Source organism: Monodelphis domestica, chromosome 4 (assembly GCF_027887165.1).
Source record: "Monodelphis domestica isolate mMonDom1 chromosome 4, mMonDom1.pri, whole genome shotgun sequence".
In the NCBI taxonomy this organism is placed as follows: domain Eukaryota; kingdom Metazoa; phylum Chordata; class Mammalia; order Didelphimorphia; family Didelphidae; genus Monodelphis; species Monodelphis domestica.
This window is the reverse complement of record NC_077230.1, coordinates 288,643,583-288,657,914: the sequence shown is the minus strand read 5'-3', so window position 1 is coordinate 288,657,914 and position 14,332 is coordinate 288,643,583. Positions and strand designations below refer to the sequence as shown.

General features: G+C 37.2%; 1 pseudogene; it reads right to left on the bottom strand.

The window, feature by feature from the left end:
* Positions 1 to 12,018: 12,018 nt before the first annotated feature.
* LOC100619161 (arginine vasopressin-induced protein 1-like) overlaps positions 12,019 to 14,332 on the bottom strand; it is a 35,038-nt pseudogene continuing 32,724 nt past the window's right edge.

The window sequence follows — 14,332 nt, the reverse complement described above, 5'->3', positions numbered from 1 at the left end:
AACCCCGAGTCTTCTCTTCTCTGGCCTGGCTCTCAATCCACTGAGCCACCAGGTTTCCCTATGTATATATGATTAACATTTTCATCTTGACTTTCTTCAGTGAAAAAACATGAGAAAAAGCTTGAACCAAAAGCTGGATTCAGTTGAAATCACTCTGTTTAGATTCTGACTTGAACCTCTGTGTGGCTCTAGGGGATTCTAAACAAGTTTTGTGAAGCAGGCATAGTCCAAAGCAATATTTGCTAGAGAAGATTAAATTAAATTTAAATAATTTTCCTGTCACTTAGCTGAGAACAAAGAAAGAACACTCAGCTCATCCACTGAGTTTATGTAAAAGGGAGTTATTGGTGGTATGTTGTTAAATCCAGCTATGAGAGGCTGTCTGTTCAATGATGCTTCCATTTCAATATCAGGGATTGGTTTAACAGTCTACATGGTTCTCTTTTACATTGCCATTTTTTTCTTTCAAAAAACCTTTTTTTTTCTTTTTTAGAATCTCATTTGCCTGTGATTTTCTCTGAAGAGATTGTGATGAGAGTGGGAAATGTGTCGCCACTGGAGAAGACAAGTACTTCTTACATCAAAATGTAGAAGAAATAATGCTATTCTGAACTAATTAGTTTCAACTGGTGTCTAGGGTAGAAACGACCAGAAATTTGGGAAATGGACCCCTCTCCCTCACCAAATTTATGTTAGGGGAGGGGAGATGGGAGAATAAGAGTTTAGTTTTACTCCTAGATTTGGGGAGGATAGATTTCCAAGGTTTTAGAGAAAGAATGAGTAGAATCCCAGGGCAGGGTTGAAAATTCTGTGGAAGAAGTTAGCCCAGGAAGGAAGGAAAGCTCTTGAAAATGAAATTCCTTATATATAAAACATAACAATTCTGGTGAGAATGAAAGACACAAAATTGTCTAAATATACTTATTGCAAAAGACTTTATTTCTTCTGTGAATTTTCCTCTAGTGTAAGCAATATATATCTTGTATATGGTAATATGATAATATGATAAAGGTTGTACATATATGTATTATATAACATATGTACAACCTTTATGATATTACCTGTCTTTTCAAGGAGAATAGGAGATAGGGAGGGAGAGAAAAAAAGAATGAGGCATATTTTTGGAAAGAGCTAATGTAAGAATACTTTTTTTTGGATAAAATTACTTATATTTTATTAGACATTTATAACAAATCATATATCCTATATTATTATTTTGTTATGCATTATTTTGTTATATATAAAAAATAAAAATAAGGGCCAGGAGAAGCCACCATTAAAAATATTTCCTTAAAAAACAAAAATATTTTCAATTGGTTTCCTTGTCTCCAGTCTCTTCTCACTAACTTTGTCCTCCACATTGGTGCCAAAGTGATGTTTCTTAAAACTCTGTTCTGATCATGTTACTCACTTATCCTCACCTGCCCCCAAATTCTACCTGCTTCCTAGTACCTTCAGGGTCAAATATCAAGCACTTTGAAGTTTAGAGCTCTTCACACCCTGCTCCTTTCTACCTCTCCAGTTTGCTTACCTTTTAATCCCCTCCAAACACTCTGCCATTCAGGAAAAAGACATTCTGTCTCCTACTTCTTTGTGCCTTTGACCTGTCTGTCTGTTTCTCACACCTGCAATGTTCTCCTTCTTTAGATTCCCTGGTTTCCTTCAAAATTCAGTTCGCACTTTTTGCTGGAGGCCGTTTCTGGCTCCCCTCAGGTGATAGAATTTTCTCTTTAGGGTCATCTTTGATCTGCTTTGTATCTATCTCGTATTAGGCCCATTTATGTCCATATTATCCCCCCCTCCCCATTAGGATGTAAGCTTCTTGAGGGAAGGGATACATTTTGCTTTTCTTTTTATCACCTTGGTTTAGCATAGGTAAGCTCTTTAGGATGCGTAAAAACGTATGGCATGATACAATAAGAATAATATCAGAATCACCAAAGCTTAGAAAGAGCTAAAGTTTTCTGGTAAAGCTAAGTTTAAAAGTGGAATATGAGTATAGAAGATAAGATTGAGGAGACAATTATCTTCAAGACTTTGGTAGGTTAAGTGGTGCAGTAGATAGAGTGATTGGTGTGGCACAAAGAAGACATCTTTCTGAGTTCAAATCTGGCCTTTGAAACATACTAGCTGTGTAACTCAGGACAAGTTACTTAAACCTGTTTACCTCAGTTTCTTCATCTGTAAAATGAGCTGGAGAAGAAAATGGCAAACCACTTCAGTATCTTTGCTATGAAAACCCAAATGGAGTCATGGAGAGTAGAACATGACTAAACAATGACAAGAGTATTATAAAGGGATTAGATTTCATCCATTGGCTCAAGAGCACAGAACCAGGAGCTATAAATGGAAGAAAACTTAGGTTTAGTGTCAAGAAAAACTTGCTAACAACTGAAGCTATTTATAAGTAGAATGAGTTGCCTCAGAAGATAATGGGTGGTCCTTCATTTTTCAAGCTCAATCACTATTTGTTAGGTATGTTATAGTTGTGATTTTTTTTTTAATGGAGGATTGAGTTGACTCCTGATGACTGCCTAAAATTTAGTGAAGGTTCCTATCTTCTGGACTAATAGTATGGCTCTTCTTTCTCTCATTAGTAATCTCCTCAAAGAAGGGGCACAGATAGATTCTGGAAGTACTTCTTTTTGCCAACATCATCTCAATGGCCTGAGACCTCATAAGCTGAGGAGGTAGCCATCAAGGTCAGAAACACCCATCTTAGTATTAGGACTTGATCACTTGTTGCCAGGGAAAGAAACACAAAGCAGAATAGTCAGCTAGGATTCTAAGAACCAGTCTCAGGCTTATGTAGCATGCAGCTTGTATCTTTGCTGCCATTGCTCCTAAAGGTGAGGATATGGAGAAGAACTCTCTCCCCCTTTGTTGCCATTGCTACCAGAGATGGGGGTAGGGTAGGGATAGGGAGAAGAAGTCTCTCCCCCTTTGTGGCCATTGCTACCAAATTGGGGGTAGGGTAGGGATAGGGAGAAGAAGTCTCTCCCCCTTTGTGGCCATTGCTACCAGATTGGGGGTAGGGTAGGGATAGGGAGAAGAAGTATCTCCCCCTTTGTGGCCATTGCTACCAGATTGGGGGTAGGGTAGGGATAGGGAGAAGAACTCTTCCCCCCTTTGTGGCCATTGCTACCAGATTGGGGGTAGGGTAGGGATTGGGAGAACTCTTTCCACTTCTCAGAAAGTCTTTAGGAGACTTACTTGAACTTAATCTCAAGTAACATAAGAGAGAGAGAAGTACTTTAATATGAAGTATCTCAGACTTTGTATACTAGGCAATAATAGGGTTAAATGGATCCCAAACTGGTTGAATGACTGTATTCAAAGAATAGTCATCAATAATTCAATGTCGAATTGAGAGACGGTCTCTCAGAGATTGGTGCTTGGCCTTTGGCTATTAGAAATTTTTATCAGACTTGAAGATATGAATGGAATACTTACTACATTTAGTAATGACATGAAGGTAGAAAAGAAAAATAGTTAACACACTGGAAGAGAAAATCAGGGTCTAAAAAAGGCTTTAGAGTCTAATAGTCTAACTTGGTAGGTTAGAATCTAATAAGATGCAATTCAGTGGGCATATATATTTTTATGAAGTCTTTCATTTGGGTTTTAAAAACATATTTTACAAGTACAGGATGGAAGAGGCATGGCTAGATAAGAGTTTGAAAGACTTGTCTTTCATACACTGGAGAGAACATGGGCCACAAAAATGGTTGTTAAAAATTATTAAATCAATCTGCAAGCAATGTGTGTTGGGAGCAGCTGTGTCTGCTGTGACCTCAGCTCACCACTGACCCACAGCTGGGGAATAAAAGGGTATTTACCACAGAGTCTACTAGTGCCAGACCCTGAGGGCAGGAACTCATATCTTGCTGCTAACAAATGAAAGACTTTGGAGACCACAAGAATGTGAACTAGACACATGTTCTATCTTAGGCTGTAGAGGTAGGAGAGAAAGAGTGAGGAAATAGCTCATAGTGGCAAGTATGTTTGCTGAGGGACTAGAGCCTTCTCCAGCTACTCCTAGGATAGTGGAGCCCCCAGCTGCTGTCACATGTGGAGGTGGACTGTCTGCTTGCAGTTGCAGTGGTTGGAGCACCAGAGGTCAATCACTGACTGGGGTTTGAGCAGGAAATTGGAAGTACATGGGATGGTGGACAATAAAAGCTGAAATAATTAAATAGGATACTGGAAAAAACAAACACACACATACACACAAATTTCTGAAACCTGATGGAATATATTCCAACACATTAGGAATCCTGGGACTCTAACAAAAAGTCAACAATTAAGTCTATTGGCCAGGCTTCTAAAATTAAAAAAAAAAAGAAGAAGAGCAAACAAAGGAGAAAGAACCCAATTACTGAGAGCTATAATGGGGACAAAGAAGAACTGGGCTCAAACTCAGAGGAGAGTGAAGAAAAAAACATCTACTTCAAGAACAGCAAAGAAATATAACAAATGGCCATGAGATCAAAAAAGAGCTTTTAGAAAAGCTTATAAAAGACCTCAAAAACCAAATGAAGGCGGTGGAGGGAAAATTAGGGAAAAAAGATTAATTTAAGAAAATCAAGAAAATGATGAAAGATTACTTAAATAGAAAAAAAAAAAGATCCAGGGGGCAACTGGGTGATTCAGTGGATTGAGAGCCAGGCCTAGAGATGGGAGGTTCTAGGTTCAAATCTGGCCTCAGACACTTCCTAGCTGTGTGACCCTGGGCAAGTCACTTCATTCCCACTGCCTAGCCCTTACCACTCTTGTGCCTTGGAACCAATACATAATATTGATTCCAAGATGGAAGGTAAGTGTTAAAAAAAAAGATCCAGAAACTGATGGAAGAAAATAATATATTAAGAACTAGAATTACAGAAGGAGAAGCTAATGATTTTCTAAGACAGTAAGAGATAATAAAGCAAAATCAAAAGAAGGAAATAATAGAAGAGAATATGAAACATATCACAAAAACAACTGACCTGGGAAATAGGTCAAGGAAAGACAATATAAGAATAGTTAGACTCCTGGAAATTATAATCATAAGAAGATTTTAAATACTATACTCCAAGAAATTATCAAGGAAAACTACTCAGAAATTCTAGAAACAGAGGGTAAAATGGAAATGGAAAGAATCCACTGATCACCATGATCCAAAGAAGAAAATGCACAGGATCATCACTACTAAGTTCCATAGCTTCCAGGTTAAGGAGAAAATACTACAAGCAACAAGAAAAACAACAATAACAATTTAAATACTGTGTAACTATAGTTAGAATAACATGATTAAAAACCCCCACAAAATTAAAAGAATGCTGGACAGTTAATAACAATGACTTTGATGATGAATTCACCCATGAAAAGAAAATGGATAGCAGAAGAGATAAAAAACCAAAACAAAACAGAACTTGACAGTATGTTGTTTACAAGAAACACACTGAAAATGAGAGAAGTAAATAGAGTTAAACTGAGGGGTGAAAGCAGAATATACTATGCATTAGCTGATCTAGAGAAGGCAGGAGTAGTAGACATGATCTTTCACAGAGCTGGAGCAAAAATGAATATAACTGGAAGAGATGAACAGGGTAACTATATTATATTGGGGGTTTCTAAGGATAATGAAGCATTTTCAATATTGGACCTATGTGCACCAAGAGTTATAGTATCCATGTTTTTAAAGGAAAAACTAACTGAGATACAACTGGAAACAGATAACAGAATAATAATAGTGAGGGACTTTAATTTTCCCCTCTCATAATTAGATAAATCTAACCAAAAAATGAATAAGAAAAAAGATAAGGAGATGGATAACTTAAATAACTTAAATATGACAAGTATCTGGAGAGCCCTCAAGCACCTGCATGGGCTAGTAGTATGTCCAAGTCAAACATATAATCCAAACATAGTTTCTGGGATAGCAATGATTTAAAGAGCATAAATATTCTGTAAAAATCTAATTTTAACACTCACCATACTATGGACATAATCCTGCATTCCTAACAGGTTGACATTGGAACAAAAGTTCCACTGGGTATGCCCAAGCTGGAAAGATTTGGTTTTGGAAAGAGTATGGTCCTAGAAAGAGATTGTGTCTACTGCCTAAGGATGAATCTAGATAAATAGACCCTGGTAATAAATGTTAATCTGTCTGAGAACCAGACAGGCTAAAATGATCAAATTAAATGCTTATAGGAACATGGAGAAACAGGTCTAATATTACATTGCTAGGGCAGTTGTGAATTGTTTTTTAGAAAACACAATGGAAATATACATCAAGAGCTACAAAGCTATTCGTATCAATTGATTTAGAGATCCCATTAATAGGATTTATCTTTAAGTGCATTATTGAGAGGATACAAAGCTGTGTATATGTGAAAATATTCATGGAAGCTTTGTTTATAATGACAGAATAACTGAAAATAACACAAATGAAATGATTAGGAGAAATGGTTGAAGAGATAGTGATATTTGAATGTATCATAATAGGTTTTATTATGTTATTAGAAATGATAAATATTAAGAAAATAAGGGGAATATATGAAGAGATGAAAAGAAAAGAGAACAAGAATAATACATTTATAATTACATTTAAAAAATAGCAGCCCTAAAATCAAGAGAAAAAAGTAAAAGAGTAAATCAAATCTAAAAGGAACTCAAGTGCAGAGGATGCTTATATTAGTATACATATATAATTTGTGTATTAAAAAAATATAAACAATGTGTAGCTAGTGGTTTTGCACATAATTTTTTTATTGCATTAGTTCAATATTTTCTTTTTGTTGGTGGTTACTAAATATATAATAAAAATAAAAAAGTAAAAGAAAGCTGAACATAAAAAAAGAAAATTGCAATTTGTAAAAAATTTAAAAATTTAATTAAAAATTTTTTTTAAAAGAAAGAAGGTATATTTATGGAATTTTTTTTTTGGCTATTTAGAAAATGAAATTGGGTAATCTCCACCTGAGACAATCAATGTAGTCTGCCTGGAGGTAATAGCAGAGGCTGAACATGTTTACATGCTACTAGACAAGCTATAAGGTTAAAAATGTTGCCACTGAGATCAGAGGGATTGCTTTTCCTGAATAAGAAGGTTTCTCAGTGATAGGTAGGTGGCAGAAGTCCTCCAAATAGAATTACATAGAATTATAATTATAATTTCCATTTTAGTTTAGCATTTTCTTAATATGCTATTTTCATGAGTTTTCCTACAAAGTTTTTCAATATGAATACTAAGGTACTCTGGAGGTTTTTATCTTCAAGGAAAGAACTGGCTTTCCTACATGAGCAAAATGTGGGAACTGCACTTAGGATTTAATTTCCTTAATTTGTGCAGTTTTGCTTTGGAGAATGGGAAACAGGAGAAGATGGAGATTCATTGAACTATGGACTCCTCCTAGAGCTGGAAGAAATCTTTCAGATCATCTTGTTCAATCCCACCTCATTTTACAGATGAGGAAACTGAGAACCAAAGAATTGGGGGGGGGGCATGTTCAAGATTATGTGACAAATTAGTGCCAAATCTACATTTTCTCACCTCTCTCTTTCCAGATTTAAATCATGCAGAATTCTATCAAGCTGCATCCTTGAGGTCTGATTTGTGGCAGAATGGGCCAGCTTGAACAGTCCTGAACATCCAGAAAGGAAGAGAGAGAGAGATAAATAGGGTGGGCTATTTATTCTGCTTAAAAAAATATTCCAGGAATCATCCACTCATTCAGCAATGAAAATATTCCCCCTTATCCCACTGTGCAAATCCTTCAACTGGGAACAGTGACAAAGTTTCCATGTGGTCACTTGGAACAAGGAATGATGAGCTGAGCATGCTCCACTGGAGGTTAGGGGGTCCTGACTACATATAAATCACTGCATATGCCTCCCTTGTAGCTGCCTTCAATGTCTCTTCAATGGCAAAAAGTGCATTGTGAAGGGCCAGATAATCTTAGCATTATATTTAATTTCCATTTCATTGTAATCCAACATCAGCTTGATTTAAATGAGCCATTGGTTGTGTTTGGCACAGCATATCCAAAATCATTAGAATAATTCTTTTATAAAACATCCTTATCCAGGAGAAAATAAATGAAAAACCCCAGGAAGTTTATTTGGTCTGGCAATGATTCAAATCTACTCAAAAACCAAATCAATCCCATCCAACCCAATTCAGTTTATTGCAGTAAGAAAACATTCCTCCAATTAATCTCTTATCTAATTTCAGACTCATCTGCCCTCTCAGCTTTTTCTTTTCCATGTTGTTTTTGCCTCTCAATAGATTTCTTCCCAAAGGTAGCTTATTTTTTATTTTTTTTTTTAACAAAAACACATCTTTATTCAGGACAAGGGAGACAATGTTTTTCTAACTGGCCACCACACAGAGCTGACACACACATCACACAGAGCCACTCCTCCAAAACTGGGAGAACACTGTCTCCAGGACCCATACCAAGGATGATTGGAATCTCCTCAATTTTGAGGACTTGTCTACTTCCATTTCTTCAATTTTTTTTACCTTTTAAAAAAGAATTCATTTTCATTATTCATCAATTTTAAATAAATATTCATTGTTTCTCCCTTCCATAGCCTATTGAACAACTTAAAATACACAGACACACAGATACATACATATATGAACCAAATCAGAAATATGCATAGTTCTGTAAAACAAATCTGCATATTGACCATATCTGAAAATTTACGTTTCGTTCTGCATTTTAAGTCTCTCATATCTTTGAAGAGATGCCGGTAGCATGTTTCACCTTCAGTTATCTGGACCTGTGATTTAGATCAGAATTCTAAAAGTTTTCTCTGTAATGGGTTGTTATTCTATAAATTATTCTCCTTACTCTCCTGATTTCATTCTGCATTTGTTCGCAGATGTCTTCCCAGTATCCTTTGAAACTTCCCATTTCATCATTTTAGTAACACAATAATGTTCTATTTCATTGACAAAACAATTGGTTTATCCATTCCCCCCAAACTGGACACTCCTTTAATTTCCAATTTTTGGTTACTATGAAAAGAATTGCTATAAATATTTTTGTACATATAGGTCCTTTTCCTCTTTCTTGATTGCTTTGGGGTATAGGCCAACTAGTTGTATAATTGGATCAAAATATTAGTTTAGTAATCTTTTTGGGCATACTTCCAAATTACTCACCAGAATGGCTTAGCTAAGTTATAGTTCCACAACAGTGCTTGTTGCCCCCAAACTTCTCTAACATTTGTCATTTTTTGCTTTTGTCATTTTTGTCAATTTGATGGGTGAAGGAAAAATCTATTGCATTGCTATCATTTTCATTTCTCTATTATCAGTTTGAAACATTTTAAAAATATGTGTATTGATAGCTTGGATTCTTTGGCAAATGTCTAATCATATCCATTAACCATTTATCTGTTGGGGAATGGTTATTTCTTTCATTTACTTTTGTGCCATATTTGTCCTTTCCCACAGTGGTTAGTATAATTGGTGCCCCATGATTAGTTACAATGTCTGTCTCAGGTAGTCTCATAAATCTCGATCATTTCTATGCTAAAAAGGTCCTGAAGTTCAGTGTATATCTCCCTGCTTAGAAAGTAATGGTTTTAATGATCAATTAGGACATTACAGAATATCAGGTAAACGACCTTCTATTATTATTTTATTTTTTTAGTCTGGACCAATGATTTTATTGACAGGGAATTTTTGGCTTGGAAACTCTTCATAGATACAGATTGATTACTCTCCTATAACTGAGAGTTTTAGTGAAGGGATTTGTGATAATTATGATTTCGGAAAAACCTTATTTATAGTTCTAAGCAATAGGACTATAATATAGAGTGACTTTGGCTAGGTGGTCCTAATGACCATAAATATATGAGCAAGAACAAAGCCTATACTTTTCTTCTATCCTGACTTTTTCTGTCCATATGTCCAACTGTAAATGATCACAGCTTCTGACTGGACAAGACTCCTATTTCTGAGACCCCTGATTATACTTTGGACCCTCTGCCAATTTCTGGTCCTGATTAGGAAACTCCTTCCTTCCACCCCAACCTGAGTCTCTTATCCACAAATGTCCCTGGGGAATTTCCCTATCACATGTCGGTCTGATTAGGAATACCCCTTCCAGTTATGGCACCAATGACCTCTTTTCAATCAAGCCTGGCCATCTTTAAGGTAAAAAAACCTTCCCTGCTCAGACCCCATTCTGAGTGGGCACTCTCACCAAGATCATTGTCATTTCTATGTATCTCTCTCATGTGGGTGACCTTGGCTCTGCATGGCTCAATCTCTGTTCAGTTTGTATTTTCATATAGTTTGTATATCTGTGTACTTCATTTTAATTTTTTAAAAAGATATTTTATTTTTCCAATTACGTGTAATGACAATTTTCCACATAAGTGTTTTGAAGTTATATGATCCAAATTGTCTCCCTTCCTCTATTCCTTCCCCCTTCCCAGAGAGGGTAAGCAAATTTGATCTGGGTTATGTATATATAAGCATGCAAAACATATTTCCATACTGTTCATTTTTATAAGAGAATAATTATATAAAACCAAAACTCCCCAATAAAACCCAAATAAACTGAAGTGAAAAATAGTGTGCTTTGATCTGCATTTTGATTCCAACAATTCTTTTTCTGAAGATGGCTAATATGCTTTGTCATAAGTCCTTCTGAATTGTCCTGGATCATTGTATTGCTGAGAGTAGTTGTCTTTCACAGTCGATCATTCCGCAATATTGTTCTTCCTGTGTGCAATGTTTTCCTGATTCTGCTCCTTATTTCACTCTGTATCAGTTCATGTAAGTCTTTCCAGTTCTTTCTGAAATCATCCTGTTCATCATTTCTTATATGCTCTTCATTTTTATTTGCTTGCTGTGCTTCATAGTAATAAATCTCATAGTAATAAAAATAAATTGCAAGTACTTGCTTCCTGAATATTCATTTCCTATAAATTCTTGAATCTGGGTCTTTAACTTGAGCTGAGGGGACAAATGAAAAAGATTTCTTAACTTTCTTTTTTTTTGTCATGGACTCTTATGAAATCTGGTGAAGCCTATGGACCCAATTTTTTTTTCATTGATAGGTTTTTATTATTAAATAGTCCCATACACTCAAGGGAACTCTAGCCAGAGTTTTTTCTTTGCCTGTCTTTTTGGCAGGTGGGCAAAGAAAGAGGCAGCTTGGTGTAGTGGAAAGAGTACTGAACTTAAGAGTTGAGTTGCTTAGAATCCCAGCTCTGAAACTAGCTGTGTGACTATGGGCAAGTCTTATTAACTTTGCTGACTTTGTTTCCTCATCTGTAAAGTGGGGAAAATAATACTTAAACTTCCTACCTCAAAAATGTCGTTGTGACTAAAGTGCTTTGTAAACCTTAAAGTGCCATAGAAATATCGATATGCCTGGAACAGGCCTATTAGATTATTGGTTAAAAGATTTAGTAATAAATAATCTGTGCCTGATCCTGGGTCCATTCAAAATCTTAATAAGGAATGTAGTTTAGTCTCACTATAGTGTTAGTTTGGAAGGAGGGAAATTGTTTAATGGCAGGGGCTATTAATGAACTCACTGAGTCTGGAGAACAGCAATTTCCCATATGATGAAGAGACCAGTAGAAGTCCCCCCACTTATTTCTTTTTCTTTTTTTTTTTTAAACCCTTACCTTCCGTCTTGGAGTCAATACTGTGTATTAGCTCCAAGGCAGAAGAGTGGTAAGGGCTAGGCAATGGGGGTCAAGTGACTTGCCCAGGGTCACACAGCTGGGAAGTGTCTGAGGTCAGATTTGAACCTAGGACCTCCCGTCTCTAGGGCTAGCTCTCAATCCACTGAGCTACCCAGCTGCCCCCTCCCCCACTTATTTCTTAACCGAGAAGGTGGGCTGTAACTGAGTAGAGCCTTCAGCTAGACCCTTCATCTGCCTTGAGGTTGATTCAGGCCTCATTTCTTTCTCTGCCTTCCCACAAACCTTCAAAGGGATCCTCTTCAGAGAACAAATGGATTCTTACGGAGGGTAACCCCAGCCCCCCTCAATAGATCAGTGTCTAATCTACTGAAGATAGCTGGTGGGGCTTGTCTTTCTCCAGCTCCGCCGGTTCCTGGCGCTTGTTTTCCAATTTAGGTTCCTGGCACTTGTTCTTAGGTGCTGCCCATTGGTGGTCCACTGCATGGTACTGCTTGAGGGGACGGCAGACGGAGAGCAGTCCTCTCCTGGTGGCCGTCTTTTCTTCCTGCGAAGCTGCCGCAAGGCTTCAGCCACTCTGTGGTCCCCAGCGCACTCCCAGATGATCTGTGCTTGTTCCTCAGCTTGCCTGTCACCACTGCGCTGAAATAGGGCTTGAATTTGTAGCAGCTCCGCATCCTGGAAGATGTTGGCGGAGGCTTGCTTTCGTCTCCGGACTTCTACTGGTGCCTCCCCTGGGGGTGGCTCACTCACCACAGATGCTGGAGTGCCCAGCTTAGGTTCTCTGTCTGCCAACGCGACTCTGTCGGAAAGTGGCTGCGAGGAAGCAGGGCTGTCGGAACTCCGCGACCTCGCTCACTTCCACGAATCCATTGAAAAACGCTGCCTATGGACCCATTTTTGAAACAGTATTTTAAAATAATTTAAGAAAATGTTAAATTTCAGTTCGAAACTAGTGAAAAAAATATACTTTTTTCTACTCTTACAAGTTTATGGATTCATGAAATCCTTTGCATCCTGTATGTGTGTGTGTGTAAAGGTGCTATGACTCCCAGGAAAAGAACCCCTATTTTAAAGAGCTGTCAGAATAAGTGACTTGCTAAATGGTTATAAGCTAGACTGTGCCAGAGGCAATATGGGATCCTGGCCCTTCGGGTCTCTAAGCCCAGATCTCTTGGCATTATACACTATAATAATAGCACCTGCCTCACTTGTTTTGAGGATCAAGTGACTTAACATATGTAAATACTTTGCAAACCTTAAAGCTGTATAAGATATTATCTGTTGAAATTATTGAACAATTAAGTTAATTGTAGATGTTTACTTAGATTCATCAATTAACCTTATTATGATATTATGATAATGATGTATGTAGGGAGATGACAAAAAAAATATAGCAGCAGCAGGGCATGCCAAATGGGTTGCCTTGAGAAGTAAGGACATTAGTCAAAGTCTGGGTGACTGCTTGTCAGGTATGTGGTACAGGGAAATACTATTCAGGTACAGGTTGGGCTGGATGGCCTCTGATGTCTTGTTTAAGAATTAGACTGAAATTTCCTTCTTTCATTTTCTGTCTTCTTTCTTTTACAGACAAACATTTGCTGATTTTATTTGCTCTTGAAAGGTATCCTCCCACATCCACAAAGAGAACATAAGCATTATTTTGGAGATTATAGCCAAATCAACAAAGACTTATTGGATGCCTACTATGTGTTCAAATTTGTGCCAAAGATAGTAGAGTTAGTATTGAGGCTTTACACATGATTATTGAATGGTATTTATAAGGCAGATGGGCCCAAGCTGATGGGAACTGTTGATGAGCTAGAAGGATGTCTACCTGAAGCTTGGGAAGACTTTCATGAGCAGAATAGTTAGATGAAAACAATTTGTTTCCATTGCCACAAAGATGGCCAAAGTTGGCTTTGTGGAGCACTTAGAACTTGGTAGACAACAAAGAAGCCAAAGTCATCCACTGAATCCTGGACCATTGCCAGTCATTTTGGCTTTTGTCTTGCCATGGGATTTTGATGACTCTGGAAGAGAGAGTAAAGTTGATAACTTTGCACAGCTCTACCTCACTTAAATTTAATTCACACACAAGTCAAGACAGCACCCAGTGATAGCATTGGTCCTCTTTCAAAAGAAGGATGAACAATTTTAATAATTGGATTATAAAATCATTCCTTGTGTTTAACCCAAGGCTTTGTTCATCTCAGTGGTGCTAATGAATGATGACTAGAACTAATGAATTTTTTTTTAGGGCTCATTGGAGTTCCTAAAAGATTTACAATCCATCATTTATAGGTTTGGAAATGACGGTACAGAGTATACTTACAAGTGGATGCCTAAAGATGACACAGCAAGTCAATGGTAAAAGATGAAAGTTCTCCATAAGAAGTCCCCAACTTACCAAACTCAAGTATTTGTCATGAATATACCAGCTAGTTTCAGCTAGGCTATGCCAGGTGAATTGTTTTCCACAGAGCAAGAACAGACAATATAGGGCCTTGAAGGAGCTGTGCATAAAGGAAAGAACTTAATATTTAAACCTAAAATAAAGATGTCTCATCTGGGCATGGACAGATGGGTTGTGATCTGCATTGTTGGAGGGAGCACTCATGTCAGTGATGCCAAAGATCCATGGATGTGTTAGAAGAGATAAAAATGT